Raw genomic sequence first — 15,360 nt, 5'->3', positions numbered from 1 at the left:
CAATAGTCAACGATAGGCGCTTTGCATTCACAAGCGTGCCAAAAAAAAATCTTTTTTTTTTTTTTTAATTCTTGTTAACCCGGTCCTGGGGCTTGATTCCAACAGTCCTGTCATGGCGAGGAAGCTGGTGAGCCCTGTACAGATGCACTGTCAGGCAGGAGCCCCCTTCCCAGTTCAGTCCATGACAAACCACAGGTTTTCAGCACATATTGCAGATCATATTCAGATCATTCAGATAAAATAACCGATTTAAGAATATAGGCTGATTTGGTCATCTCGCAAATTGTGTGTGTCTATGTGTTTGTAGGGGGCTCGCTCTCCAGAAAGAGGTGGTGAAGATGAGAACAGTAATGGAATTAAAAAAGGGTGGAATAAACACAGTGGCTAGGCAGAGGTTCTCAACCCTTTCCCCTGGGCAGAAGGAGCCGGTCAGGTTTTCGGGATATCCACAATGAATATGCCTGAGCTAGACTTGCATACGATGGAGGCAGTGCAAGTAAATCTATCGCATGCATATTCATTGTGGAAATCCTAAAAACCTGACTGGCACGATGTGCTTGAGGACTGTGTTGAGCACCACTGCGCTACAGGCTGCAGCTGGAGAAAAGGGATCATTTGTGGCAACTTTAGGTGTAAACATTTATACAGGGGGGGAATCTGCAAGGAGCGGCATTTACTACTCTTGCATAGGTGCCAGCTTTATGGGTGCAGTAGGTGTTAAAGCAGCTCCTCATGGAGGGGTAACTGAGTTTGGCTTTACAAACGGCTCGATACAGTAAGGCCGCGGTAAAAACAGTGCGGCAGTGTCAGGCGCACCCTTCTCCTGACCTAACGCCTGATTCTCTCTTCTAATCGCATGCAAATGCATGCCGCGGCTGTGAAGCGTTAGGGAAGGGTAACAGCGCCTATACAGTAACCTGGGTGCGCTGGTACCTGTCATTTCAAATGACATTTGAAATGACAGGCACCAGGAAGTGTAAAAAGTGTAAAAAACAAAAAGCCTGTGTGTTATATAAAAAAATAAAACAATTTTAAATACCTGTCGGAGGGCCGTGGGTCCAGGCGGCCGGTGGGCGTCACGATTTCAGCGGCCAATTGCACGATTTTCCCGTGCAGGCGGCCATCTTTATTTTGCCACCTACCTGCCTGCCCGATCGAACACGCTGCCGCTACTCGCGCCCCGGATCTCGCTGCCCCCCCGGACCCTGCTGCCGCTGCCCCCCCGGACCCCGCTGCTGCCTACCCGCTGCTCCCGGATCCTGCTGCCGACCCGCCCGTGCGATTTTGGCGCTCATCCAGGCAGGGGAGGGAGGGAGGAAGGAAGGGAGAAGGGACTACCGGATGCCGCTGATGGCTGCCCGCCGCCCACCGGCCGCCTGGACCCACGGCCCTCCGACAGGTATTTAAAATTGTTTTATTTTTTTATATAACACACAGGTTTTTTGTTTTTAACACTTTTTACACTTTTTACACTTACCATAGCAGGCCTGAGCCTTGCTACTTTTTCGTTTGTTTTTTTTTTGCTTCGGGAGGAGGGGACCGGACGGGACCAGGGCGGGTAAGCAATGTTTTTACACTACACTACACTAACTCCTACTAGGGGGAGGCGGTAAACTAGCAGGTTAAGGCTGCGGCAGAACAGCGGTTACGGAGGAGATAATATCAGCGCCCGTTACAGTATCGCAGGGGAATAGCTAATTCCTTCATTATACAGCTTTTTCGTTCATTTACATGCTGGGTGCGGAAAGGGTTTAGGAAAGGGTTTAGGAAGCGCTAAGGACGCGTGAAACTGGAGACTGTATCGCTGGATGGCCTTACTCGTCTGTATTGTGCGCTCCCAGCACGTTACAGACCGGGAATCTTTAACTCAACGTTACCCTATCGACCTGAAAGTTGGCTGCTGTGCTAGCCTGAACACCTTGCTGGGCAGTCTGGATGGACCGTTTGGGTCTTTATGTGCCACCATTTGCTACGTTGTTAATCAAAGAGGCAGCGCTGAGAAACTCGGGCCTTAAACTATTGCAGCCAAGTCTCCAGGCCCCCCCCCCAAGCATCGGACGAGTTTCCGGCCCAGTGCCAGCGAGGCGGCGCCTACAGAAGGAGGCGGGTGGGGCGGGATGAGACTACAAGTCCCATGGTGCCGCGCGCGGCCCCGCCCCTCCCCACAGGTAGGATTTCCGGCGTAGGCGGTGGGCGAAAGGGGAGCGAGGCAGAGCGTCCCGGGAGTAGCAGCAGCTGGAGGAGGTGAGAGAGGGCGCGGGCTGGGCGGCGAGGGGGACGCAGCGGTCCAGTTCCGGGGGAGGGTAGTGCAGGTCTCGGTCACTTTTCGCTCTCTTTAAATGGACTTGGCTTGGCGGCGGTGTTGCGGGGTGAAATGATGGTCCTCGCGCCTGTGTGCGTGCACGGAAATAAAAGAGCAGCAGAATGGCATAAAGTGGTTCCTTTTTATTGCTCCGCTGAAACGCGGTCACCTTGGAGTAATTAGTTTGTTCCTCTGTTTCCGGGTGTATAAGGCGATTTCTGAAAGGGGGGAGGATATTGGAGCTTTTGTGATCTCGCCTTACACTTTCTGCCCAAATTTGGAAGCATTCTCGCCCTTATTGTAAGACAAATAATCTAAGACTCTTTTTTGTTTTACTTGGTGGAGGTGGGGGACTAGTTGGCTCGGGCTTCCCCTTCTAGACTTTGGGATGGCAGCCTCCACACTGAGGTGCTTTGAAGTTTTGCCGTCACTGTTTACCTAGAAATGAAGGTCAACAGACGAGCTGGAGGTGAGCTCTCTCTTTCTCGGGCTCGCTTTGTGACCAGATCCCAGAGCTGAGCTCACTTCTTTGATACCTCGTGTGTACGGACTTGTGGGAGTTGTTTTTATGTTCTCAAGTTCAATAAACAAAGCCAGCTAATAAGTTTGTTAGACAAGATCTCTCTTCTTCTCCCAGCGCAGGAATTGGAAGTGATTTGCATGGGTCTCCATGGTGCTGCTTGAGTTATTCTCGGATGGAGAATGGGAGGGGGGAAGGGGGCTGAGTGGTGCTTTTATGGGGGACGCTATGGTGCTAGCATGTTATTTCTGTGTTTGATGGGATTTTTGCCTCTGGGGTACCCTCTGGAAGAACGATGTTTCAATTTTTCCGTCCAGTTGAATCTTTGTTGCTGCTTTTGAAGGTGTGTTTACTTTTCAGTTTATCAGGCTAGCTATCTTGCTTTTTATTTGTCTTGCTGTTTGCAGTTTCCTTTGCTGTGCTGACTAGTGGCTAAGCAGTGTGTGTCATTTTCAGCAGTGAATATGCAAAAGGAAGCAGCTCGGCTCTTATTTTCTTACAACTGGATCTTTTAAAGCAGGGGTGGGCAATTCTGGTCCTCAAGGGCCGCAAACTGGTTTGGTTTTCAGGATATCCCCGATGAATGTGCATGGAAGAGATTTGCATACATACTAGCAAATCTCTGCCATGCATATTCGTCAGGGATATCCTGAAAACCAGATGGGTTTGTGGCCCTTGAGGACCAGAAATGCCCACCCCCTGTTCTAAAGTGGTGAAGAAAGATTGCCCTTCTATGTTAAAGCAAAAAAAAACACAACCTGGTTTTGTGGCTCAGACCATAATGCTGCAACGTTGTGGTCAGGTTCAGATCCTCCACCCCTGAGTCTTTTGGTCCTGGCAGAAGTGAGCAGGGCAATTGATAGGGACTTTTGTTTTCAGTTATATCATTTTTTCCTGGAAATGTATTGGTGTTTATTACAAGAACAAAAATGGAAGAAATTGGTGAAAGCAAAGGATGCCATTTTTCTAAGTAAATATTTTTCTTGTTGTAACAAACACTGTTAAATTTCCAGGAAAACAGAATAAAAACTGAATCAAAGGTCCTTAGTAATTGCCTGGGGCCCCTGCACCACACGGGAGTCCTCTTGGCAACACTTGAGTGTCACAGAAGCAGAGCTTTAAGGCACCTGGCACCGGCCAAACCCACTTAGCTATTGCCCTGGGCCTTAGTCAGGGCTGGATTTAGGCACAGGCACATGGGCATTTGCCAAATTGTAAAGATGGCCAAAAAACTGCAACACAAACGGTTTACTTTCTGGTTTCTAGGCAAGAGCCGAGCCCCTTCTTCCCCAAACCCTTAGTCTTCTGCTTGCGGGTGCCGTAACCTTAAATCCGGCCCTGGTGTGTAAGGCTGACCACGGAGGAGATGTATCCAGGCCCAGTGAGAGGTGCCAGGGGTCAAGGGTAGCTGTGGAAGGTGCGGGGGAGCAGCAGGCCCACTGAGGAAGAAAGCATGTGAGTCTCTGGTGGGTGGAAGAGAGAGAGAGGGTTAAACCCACTGAAGCTGTTGTGGTGTGAAAGGGAGCCGATTGGGTTGTGCTGGAGGAATCTCTCCACCTTGTTGCCTTACTTTTCCTCCCCTTTGGCTCCTGCTGTGTTGAAACGACTTGTTCACGTTTGGCTGGGTTCCTCTTATGGATCTCATGGGCTTCCACAAACAATCCCTGTGGAGAAATTAGGAGGTAAAATGTCAGTTTCTCTAGGAAAGAGTGTGCACGTTGAAACAGTACTTACTTTCCACTAAATGCCTCTTTAGCACGGGAAAGAGGCCTTAATAATTCAGAATAGCCATTAGAACACACAAATGTAAAACTCTACTTCTGCCAATATTGCTTTTGCACTCATTTCTCTGCAAGACTGGAGGCTTTAAAACGACTTGTGCAGAATACAAAGATGCATTAATTGTTGTTTTGAGTAACTTAATGTGGTTGCCGTTTTAGTTCATTTGGATATGTCAGAATAAAGGGCAGCACAATGTAAGTGATCCCTTTTTCAGTGGACTTGATAGATGCGTGACCAGTTTTGAAGAGCTGTGTTTCCTTCATCAGGTTAACGCGGCTCGTCGCAAATCTGTTGTCCGTCCAATAAATAGTTCTCAGCTAGGACTTGTTGAACCTTTTCTATTCTTAATTAGCGGAAGTTAGTACTGTTCCTTCTAAAGCCGGTCTGTGTGGCCTGAGCAGCTTAAGAGTTAGGGGCATCCATTTATTTTATTTAAAAAAGTTTGTATTCTGCAGCTTCCTAAAAAAAAAAAAAAAATTATCCAGTGTGGATCACAGAAGAACAATCATAAAATACACATAAATGAAACCAACAAAGAAACAAACAGTAACCCAAAATATAAAGGTAAAACAAAAACAGCTAAGTCTTCAACCAAAAACCTGAACTTGCTAGGCTTCCTGAAAATGCTTAGCTCGTGCTCTTCTCTGAGCTGCACTGGCAATGAATTGTATGGTATGTGAGCTAGAAACAAAATCCCTGGCTCGGGTCTGCTCGTGTAGCAGGGACCCGTAGGAGCCTTTTCCCAGGAGACCTTGATGACCACGATGAAGAATACCATGCAATTTTTATTTATTTTTTTTTTTTTACAGAGCAAGAATATTTGGCGTTCAAGAGCTTAGGGGGTTAATAGCAACAATTTTAAATTTGCACCTCCATTTGATTGTTAGCCAATGTGACTCTCGCAAAACTAAGGGGTAATAGGATCCCACCTTGGTAACCCCCATTAATGGGCAGCGGTAATGCTGCTCGAGTTGCAGAGCGCGGATCAATTTGTCCGGAAGGCCTGCATGGAGGCTTCCCACTATAATCAAGGTGTCTTACGCCTAAAGCTTGTGGCGCAGATCTAAACAAATCTATTGGCAATAAAGACTTTACTGCATCTTAAGTTTTTAAGATGCCACCGTCGCCAGGTGATAGGTGGCTTCCGCGTCTGCTGTGGCTCTTAACTTGATTCCCTAAACTTCCTACTTTTAAATGGGCAAAGAAACAGCCTCAAAATAAACTGAGGAAAAGCTTATTTTCCCATTTCCTTTCTCCAAACTCATTTTAGCATGCTCTAAAATAGAAAACCAGAACAAAATATTTGTTTTTGTTTCTAATCCAAAAACGAAACAACTTGTTTTCAATTTAGATGTTAGATGTAACAGGTTGTTATAAATGTAAACCGGAGTGAAGGCATTTTTTTGCTATACCTCGGTATATAAAAAACTCCTAAATAAATAAATTTGGTAGTAAAGAACTGCCCAGCCCTGCCGAAGACTGGCTCCAAGGCAGGCGAGAGAGAGGCAGACCTGCAATCAAAAGGAAGTGCATGCATTCTGGCCCCAAAATCTAAAACCTCGTAACTGATATCTAAAGAGAGACTAGCCTGAAGAGTGAGCTAGGTTACAGTGCACTTATTTACCAAGAGAAGGCAGCCAGGCGAACAATTCAGTCAGGGTTCATAGGCGGGGGGTAGGAAGCACCAACCTTGGGATCTTAACATGTTTTATAAATGCTTTGTCATTTGTATTGGGGGGGGGGGGGGGGGTGACATGGCCCTGCTGCTGGCCCTTATTCAGGAGGTAGAGGGTGGGGAGGGAATGGCCAGGGTCGTAGGCTGACCTCTTTTGGCATTGAATAAATACAGGCCCTGCTGGAAGAAGTTGCATAGTAAAGAATTTCTAATTCATTCAGATTGCAAATTATTGACTTACAGTTTACAACATTTCTGCTTGGCTTCATGTTTGATTTGCATGTATTGAGGGAGACACATTCGCATTATTCCCCGTTTACACATTTGTAAGATGTCACTCTTCTCGTGCTCATAACAAAATGCGACACTTTTTTTTTTGCCTGTTATTTGCTATCACAATTATTGGCAAATATTGGCAGTACTTATGATGAGCAAATAGTTGACACGATCTGTAGTAGAACATCTTACGCTGTGCCAGGATTTACGTGTCCAGGTATGGATAAGCAAATTCAATGTAAGACACCTTTTGCATGCATGACTGACTAAATAATAAAAGCTGATTTATGGCTCCAATCTTCAGATAATGGAGATCTTTAAAATATGTAGTAAAGTTCTAATGGTAGTGATATCGCTGGATATGATTTACTTTCTATGTTCAGAATCTAAATATTGTTAATATATTAGGTTTTCTGAGCGTTTCTCTCCCTCTTACTCCTTACTGCCTTTTCTCTGCTGTGGGTTAAAATTAAGCTGAACACTCAGTGGGCCCTTGAGGATGATGGCTGATCTGGTAATTTTATTCCTGGCATAATCACACTGCTGGTTACTATTTCAACAAAGGGATCTAAACAGGGCTTATAGAGCCAACAAATACTGATGTACCATCAACTTTTAGCTAGGTACAATGCTCGAGTAATAACTGACTAACAACAAATTGAAGAGCCTGTTGTGTGTGTGGTTGTAAAATTTGAATATCTTTGATCCCTTCTGGACACAGTGGTGTTTTCTACAGAGCAAAGGGGAGCCATATCAGAATTCAAGAAAACTTGAGAGAAGCATAGGGAATCTCTGAGGAAGAGTCAAGGACTATAAAATTGAACAGAAGATGTGAAAGGGCAGATGGGGATGGTCTTTATCTGTCCTCATGTCCTATGTTTCAATCTGGAATACAATTGCATTTTTTTTTTTTTTTAATGAGTTAAAGCTTCTGAAGGGTGTCTGATGTTGCTGGCAACTGAAGCTTCAGCATGCTGTCTTGGCAGCGTGTTTCCTGCCCTGCCCCTCTGCTCTTGAAAGAAAAGGGAGCTTTTGTTTCTTGCACATCTAGTCTTAGGCCTTCCAAATTGCACGGAGACGAATAACATGAGCTGTCTCCCGTTTTCAAGAGAGAGATGGCGTCGCTCCTCAGCTGTGAGCCCTAACCTGCACTAAAATGTTTATATCATGCTGCCAAAAAGGCAAACTGAGTTCTGCGTGTATTCCTGTTCTGACTTTTTGGGTGGGAGTGGCTCAAGTTTCCAGTTGCTGTTCAGTGAAAATGGATTGTGAAGGTCAGGCTGTGTTCCTGCTCCTGGCTGGGCATTATCTGATGTGATGAACGGAGGAAGAAGGCAGCCTGAGCTGATCCCAGCAGATAAAGCACTGAAGTCCCTTCTTTAACCCCTGGGCAGGATGGGTAGCTGGGCTCGGACTTTGAGGCCATTCACCATCGGAGGTTTGCAAGGAGAATGCATTTGCTATTTCTTTTTTTCCTTTTAGAAATGGTTTGCAGAATGGATGCCAAAGCTCTCTTAAGTTTCTTGTGCTGTCTAGACTTTCCTTGTAGTTAGTGGTGGTAAGTACATCAGAAGGAAATAGGATTTGCAGCAGTGTTTGTTGCCTCTGGAAATGCATTGTAATGAGCTATTACTGAATGAGGAAACTTTTTTTTTTTTTTTTTTTTTGGTGTCTTGGTAAATTGTCTGTACTCGGTGAAAGGTTAATTACTAGCACAGCCATCGCTGACTCTTGGGGCTTGTGTGATGTGCATGCACACACGGGTATGGGATTTGTTTGCCTTTCTGTTGGCCAAATTGGAAACCAACCAAAGTTGCTGCATTTTCTGTTCACTTTCCTGGCTGGGTTTGGCGTGGGAGGTTTAAGCTTTATCAGCACGTTGTACTCCACTGCCCTCCAAGTTCAGATCGCGAATATGATACAGGTGTCTGCTTCCTGCTGTGGAACAATTTGACTTTGCCTTCCTTTTGTGGCAGTGAAGATGGTGTGGCCTGTCTTACATCTCAATAGTAAATGTTAGGCTTTTGTGTATGACACCCCCCCCCCCCCCCCCCTTTGCTGGTTATTCAGGAATTGCTAAGGTCGTGCTTGGTGTGGTGGTGGAAAAGTAATCCCTTGCGACTCCACACCGCGGGTAACTGAAATGTGTTTAATATAATACAAATTACTCATTGACTTGTGTGCTTTTCGGCAACGCTGTTGATGTGCTGGGGGTTTGGTTTGCTTATGCTCTCTAGCCCCCCTCCCCCCTGCCTGTCGGTGTTGTCCTGCAGCCGTGGCACTCGCTGTTTCTGCAGGCGCCTGCCGCCACTTCTTCACAACACCTGTTTTGTAAATCAGACGTGTGCCAGGAGGAAGAGGAGGTGGATGCTGCAAGCACCCCTCGGGCACGGAGAGTAAGGAGGACTAGTGGGACCCGCAGGCTGTTTCTGACTGGAGGTGGAGGTGGGTGGTGGCCTGTGGCCTCGCCATGGAGGCAGACTGAGGAGCAGACAAACTTGAAGTCTCCCGAAGATCCTGGCAACGTGGACTGGCTGTCTTGCCCCTTCTGTCCTCCCACCCAATCTTGCAGTTGCTCCTCCACCTCCACCCCCACAATCCTACCCCAGCCAGAAGAAGAAAAGAGCCAGCAGACCCAGCACCTCACTCACCCACTCCTCCTGCTGCAGGTTTACAGTCTCGCACCTGCTATTTGAACCATTCAGAGTGGGTGAGAGAAGCACTGGGCTTGCTGGCTTCACCTCTGCTGGGTTTCATGGACGTGAGAGGGGCCAGCACAGAGTACGCAAGCAGCGGTGGATTCACGATGTTGGACCGGCCCGGGTATTCGCTGCCCAGGCCGGCCCAGGGCACATCACGTGGTCTGCCGAGCACGGCTCTGTCACGGCCGCTTATGGCAGACCACACGACTGGAGTGATCGGCCCACCGGGGGGATGCCCGATCCCCCGATAGGCCAATCCGCGCCTGTACGCAAGCTTTTTTTTTTTTTTAAAGGCAATTCCAGTCCTGGAGGGCCACAAACAGATCTGGTTTTCAGGATCTCCACAATGAATATGCATGAGGTGTATTTGCATACAATGGAGGCAGTGAATGCAAATCCTATCTCATGTGTATTCTTTGTCGCCTTCAAGGACCACATTTGCTTTAGGGGGGATGGGTGTGGACTGAGGTGATGCCGCTGACTGAATAAGCACTGGACTGCTTCTACGGCCAAATCCATAAGCAAAGCCCGTCCAGCAATAACTGACCGATACATGGGGGTAACCTGCCCGGCGTGGCAGATACTACCATGGGAAGCTGGCCGGGCACACTGGACGCACCATCGCTTCCATGTTTCTATGACTGTTTGGGAGCAGTGCAGGCTCCCCTTGATTAAGGCAGGGCCTTCTGCCATGGGCTGAGTAGGTACTGAGCCTGCCCACATTTGTTTCCCAGTTGTCTGACCAAATGGATCAGATTTTTGCAAAAAAAGTTGTGTCCTGCACTGTCACGCCCGGAATCTTCTGCAGTGAAACTTATCAAAGGTTCGGAGGGAAAAAAATCTCTTGGGTCAGGTTACGATGTTTCTGACGCAATCCAGAGCCCAGTGGAAAGGGGTGTGCTCCAGAGCCCAGGAGGACATAATCCAGATCAACTTCCATTTCTCTCCCAGTGCTTATTAAATACAAAACTTACCGGGAGGTGCTCAGTTAGTAAATGGGTTTCTTGAGCTATGGTCTACCTTTTTTTGTTCTGCTATTTTTTTTTTGTTTTTAATATTCATCCACGCAGAGCATTTAAAATACTTAGCAAGGCTTTTCCATGTCTGTGACTTTTCTATACATTTTCTTTCTTGTGATGGTGGTTGCTCGTCATGCAGGGAGCGTGTGGAGCAGCAGTCACGGTGCTGCCTGGTGGTGCTGGGCAGGGAGTCCTCACGGGGGTGCGGTGCTCGCACCCCCTTCCTCATCTCTCCTTCTTGACTTGGTTTCTGACATTGCAGTGCAAAGCTCAGATTGGGTTGTATGGGGTAGTTTTGTTTTTCATTTTGTGTGAAGAACAAAGGTCACTTAAGGAGGTCCTGCTATGTAATAAGATCAAAGACATTTTGAGCAGGGCTGGAGAATAAAGTGAAGAGCCTGATACTGAGGGCCCAGCTACTCTGCTCTCTGTTTCCAGTTAACCCTTTGCAAACCCATCTTGCTGCTTCCTTTCTCCCCTTTCAGTTTTTTTGTTAAAAACGGTCTTTCTGGTTCAGCTGCCTTGAGTTCTGCCTGTGGTGGGTTTGAGTTTTGCCTTCTCATGGACTCCCCTTGGCTTCTGCGCATGTTCAGCCTGCTAGTTTGTAGGTGGGACATGGATGATCCCCTCTTTTGTAGGATTAATACAGATTTAAGGCTATTGGCTTTTGGTGCACATCCAAAACCAATATTTTGCTTTTATTTATTTTTTTTCTTTAATCTGCTTTGCTGAGTTGGATTCAGATTTAGGATTAGATTTGATGGCACTTATTCACTCTCACTTATTTTCCTCCCACCTACCTCTAGCAAGTCTCCATCTTTGTTCTGTTTATGCTTTTCTGAGCTGCAGTGAATTCTTCCAGTGCCCAGCATGGCAGGCCAGCAACTTAAGTGAGCAAAGTAATTGCAGAGCAACCGCCCCTGGACAGCGCTTCCAGCAGCCCTGCCAAAATCCTGGTCGGGTTTCACAGGCATCAAAATACTGAAACCAGCATTTCATCAGCTTGCTGACCACGGTTGGTCGCTGGCATGTCGCCACTTTGGGAAGCAGTAACTTTTTTTCACTTCTGCGGTTTACTAAAAAGTACTGCTGCCGAGGTGGCCAACACAGGAGACTTTTAGGCTTGTGCATATGGAGAAGGGCAATACAGATGTGCCACTCTTCCCTGCCAGACCAAAGGTAGGGAGGACCCCCGCACCTCCCCCATGTTTAAAATATTCATGCAAGGGCCAATTGACTTGGATTCCTATTTTTTTTTTTTTGGTTCACAGTTGTTGCCTGGAGTACGGTGGAACCAGTGTCTGGCAGAACTATCTGACCAGCCTGGGATCACGCCCTGCCTAAAGCCATGGGCTGGAACAGCGAGGCACTGATTAGCCAGGGCTTTCGGAAACATTCACACTGTGTGCTTTTTTGGGTGTGTCCCTAACTTTGAAAAGGCTAGAAACCATAGGTAGGGATGAAATTCTAACCTTGCTAACTCCAAAAGATGTATACATAATATCCTGGAAATGTAAAGATCATAGGGACAAGAAATGGCCTGGACATAGCCCTGCACTTTTGTGGCGTGGAAAGGGTCAGCACCATTTGGAACTGGAAAGGAATAGCGAAGCCGCCACAAAGTGAAAAATATTTCACTTAAAGACCTGTGACCCCTGAGCCTGAGCTCGATGGTTGTACCTGTTTCATCCTTTTCCAGCCCCAAGTCTGTGAATTAGAGAGAAGACTCTCTTGGTTATCAGTGTGTAGCTAAGGCATTTCTGGCTTTGAAAGTGCAAATATTTGTTTTGTTCTACAGCCTACAAATGTGAGCTGCTTGAGTAGTTGAAAGTCTTTCTTCTCTCGCTCTCTCTCTCATATCCATCCCTTACTTTCTGAGCACATTATTGCCTCCTGGTGAACAGTCTTTGTCCAGGGCAATCTATTTAAAATTCAATTGCATGACTTAACTTCCTTCAGCGTCGCTATGACCATGTAACCCCTTTTCTCAAGGTGCTACATTGGCTCCGTTCAGGCTTCTCTCACAAACCTACAAACATATTTGCTCTGTAGGTCCTTATTACCTCTTCCCTTTTCTTACCCTCTTCCTCGCTGCTTTTATCTGTACCCTCCTCCTCCATCACCAGCCCCTGACCCCGCACTTTCCACCTTGCTGTGCCTGATTCAGTGTGTCCTGCTCCTTCTCTGGCCATATTCAAGTCCCGTCTGAAAACGCACCCTTTTGAGGCTGCTTTCAAATCCTAAGCACTTCTCTAGAATAAATACACTTCCCTCAGACTTTTATTTAAGTTCCATGGAGCAGGGACGGTCTCTTAATAAATGTTTTTTATATGTATGTCTCATAGTGCTTTAAGCAGTTGTAGTTATTTAACCATATTTACCTATATCGCGGTTTCTCTGTAATGGCGGTTACCTTGGTTTGCATGCATTTTGTCAGATGTTCTTGGAATTAGCAAACGCAACCGCTGGCTGGGAATTGGCAGCTGCTGTGAAGTGCAGGGTGCCATCCTCGGGAATGTAAGGAAGGCTGCAGGCATGAAGATATTTGTGAAGGGGATGTGTGATGCTTAAAGCAGAAGCACTAAAGGTGTCTCAACACTTTACTGACCGCTAATTGGCTCTTCTGGTGCAGGGGCCTTCTCAATCCCTGGAGATCCTGGCTTTCCTTATCTGTGAGACTATTTATCAGGCCAGCATGTTGTAGCCATGACCTCTCCTGCAGTATGGAAAGCAGGCTTTGTTGTGCAGTTGAATCATATTGGAATAATTTTTATGTTGGTCAAATGAAAAGGTTTCATAATTTGCAAAGAATCGTTTTTTTTTGTTTTTTAAATTTAATTACGCATTAACATGTTCTTTTCCAGAAGCCGCTGCCCTATCTTATCAAGAAAACATGGCTACGGTTGCTGATGGGGTAATGGAGTTTGTTTGTTTTATTTTTTATTTACCGACATTCGATCTGAGAGATCACATCGGTTTACATTCAGGTACTGTAGGTATTTCCCTATCCCCAGAGGGCTTACAATCTAAGTTCGTACCTGAGGCAATGGAGGGTAAAGTGACTTGCCCAAGGTCAGAAGGAGCGATAGCAGGACTCGAACCCTGGTCTCCTGGTTCGTAGCCCACTGCTCTAACCACTAGGCTATTCCTCCTCCCTATGTGCACCTGAAATGCTATTCAGGATGGTCTTCCATAGCCACCGTGAATCTTGAGTGCAGAAATGAGCTGCTAGGGCTAGAAAAAAAGTGGCCACCACTCCTGCTAAAGCAACGAACAGAGAAACTGAAATTGTCGGTCCTTTGAAACTCCAAGCTTGTAAAGCACCAGCATGTCCTAGTTGCTCAGTATTTGTGAAATGTGAGGGCAGTGCACCTGCTAAGGAACTCGTCCAGTTCCTTCCCCCACGTCTCAGAATGAGTAGAAAAATAAAATGCCCTTTTTAAATTCACCATTTCCTCCTTTTTTTCCCCTTGGTTTTCAGCTCATTTGGAACTAGTCTGTACTTGGGCTATGTGGCTTTTTAAGTCCTCCCCCACCAGCCATTCCAGCATCTGTTCCCAGCCAGTGGCTTGTGCTCCCCTCCCCCGGAGAGGCAGTAAATGCTGCCTGGGCTCAGGAATGAAACCTAGGTTGGGCAGGGCACCCCCGCCTTGTCGTCATATCTCTGATCGTGTATTAAATGCCGCTTGAGTGGGTACCCACTTAGTGACTGGGGCATGATGGGGAGGAGGGGTGGGAGAAGAGAGAGATGAAAGCAGTGACACACTCTCTACTTGTAAGGGAGTGCAGGGCCTCTGAAACAGCCTGAAACCATGAAGCAAGCTGGGTGGGGTCAGGTGAGGTATGTTATGACAGATGAGCAGAGTCCCATTCCGGCACGCTGGGGATCAGCAGGGAGTAATGCCTGTGTGCACGCTCCATGCATGACTCTGCCGGCCGTGTTTGATAAAGGAGGGAGCGAGCAGCTTGTCTGGGTTTCGTTTTCACAAGATCTAGCCATGTTGGGAACTGTTAGATGTCCCCTCTTCCTTCGCTCCACTTTCTGTGTGAACAATATTTAGGCTTTTAAAAAATTCAGCCAGTGGTAAGGTTCCCTTCTGAGCAGGTGGCATCTAAGGGGGATTCTGGGAGTTGATCCCTGTGAATCGCAAATGGAGTAATAACTTTTGAGGGTGGGGGGATGTGTAACTTTGGGGGTTCAAATGGTGAGAGCTTTTAGTAGTGGTTTAATGGTGTGTTTGCAGGGCCAGTGCAAGAGTGTTTAAATGTGCACCCCCCCGCCAAGCTGGAGGATTCTGGCTTCATTTCACCACCTCTGTGGGGAGTACATTTAATGGAGTCGCTGCTAAACCAGAGGATGTTGCAATCCATTGGACTCCAGAAAGTGCACTATCTGAGACAACATAGTTTTACCAGAAATAGGTCTTGTCAGATGAATCTGATCAATCTTTGGGTGGTCAGAGTGTTGGATTCAGGGGATAGCACTAGATGTAGTGTGCTTGGATTTCAGTAAGATGTTTAAGATTCCGCAGAGGCAACTTATAAATAAATTGAGAGAGCTTGTATGGGTCCTGGAGTGATTGGTTGGGTTGAAGCTGGTTGAGTGGGAGGTGACAGTAGTGGTAAATTGAGGAGGGGGATGTTACTAGTGTACCTCAGGGGGACTGGTCCTTCAGTTCTTTTCAACATTTTTCATGAGTGCCATTGTGGAAGGATTGTCTGGAAAGGTATGACTTTTTGCCAATGATATCGAAATCTGCAACGGGGTAGATGGCTAGGAAGATACAGAAAATAGGAAAGATTTAGTGAAGCTCAAGGAATGGTTTAGGAGTTGGCAGCTCATTTTTAGTGGGAAAAAAAATGCAGAGTTGCATTTATACCCCAAAAACTCAATGGAGAGGTACAGTATAGGGAGTAAAATTCTAAACATGAAAGAAAAGCAGAATCTGCTGTGATCATGTCTGATGATACTAAGATGGCCAAACAGGTGGGTAAAGCAATGGCAAAAGTAAGAAAGGTGTTTACATAAGAAGAGGAATGGTCAGCAGGAAAAGGGAGATGATATTGCCCCTGTATAGGTCCCT

General features: G+C 46.6%; 1 protein-coding gene across 1 annotated transcript in view; it reads left to right on the top strand.

Moving 5' to 3' along the window:
• Nucleotides 1–2,145: 2,145 nt before the first annotated feature.
• The window catches only part of PHACTR4 (phosphatase and actin regulator 4), an 87,232-nt gene continuing 74,017 nt past the window's right edge, over nucleotides 2,146–15,360 (top strand). Inside the window, exon 1 of the mRNA XM_029571908.1 lies at nucleotides 2,146–2,244. The gene's annotated coding sequence lies outside the window, so the exon portion shown is untranslated. The remainder of the gene's footprint in view (nucleotides 2,245–15,360) is intronic.

Source organism: Rhinatrema bivittatum, chromosome 11 (genome assembly GCF_901001135.1).
Source record: "Rhinatrema bivittatum chromosome 11, aRhiBiv1.1, whole genome shotgun sequence".
NCBI classification, from domain to species: Eukaryota; Metazoa; Chordata; class Amphibia; order Gymnophiona; family Rhinatrematidae; genus Rhinatrema; species Rhinatrema bivittatum.
The sequence above is the reverse complement of the archived record's forward strand: the minus strand, read 5'-3'. Positions and strand labels throughout refer to the sequence as shown.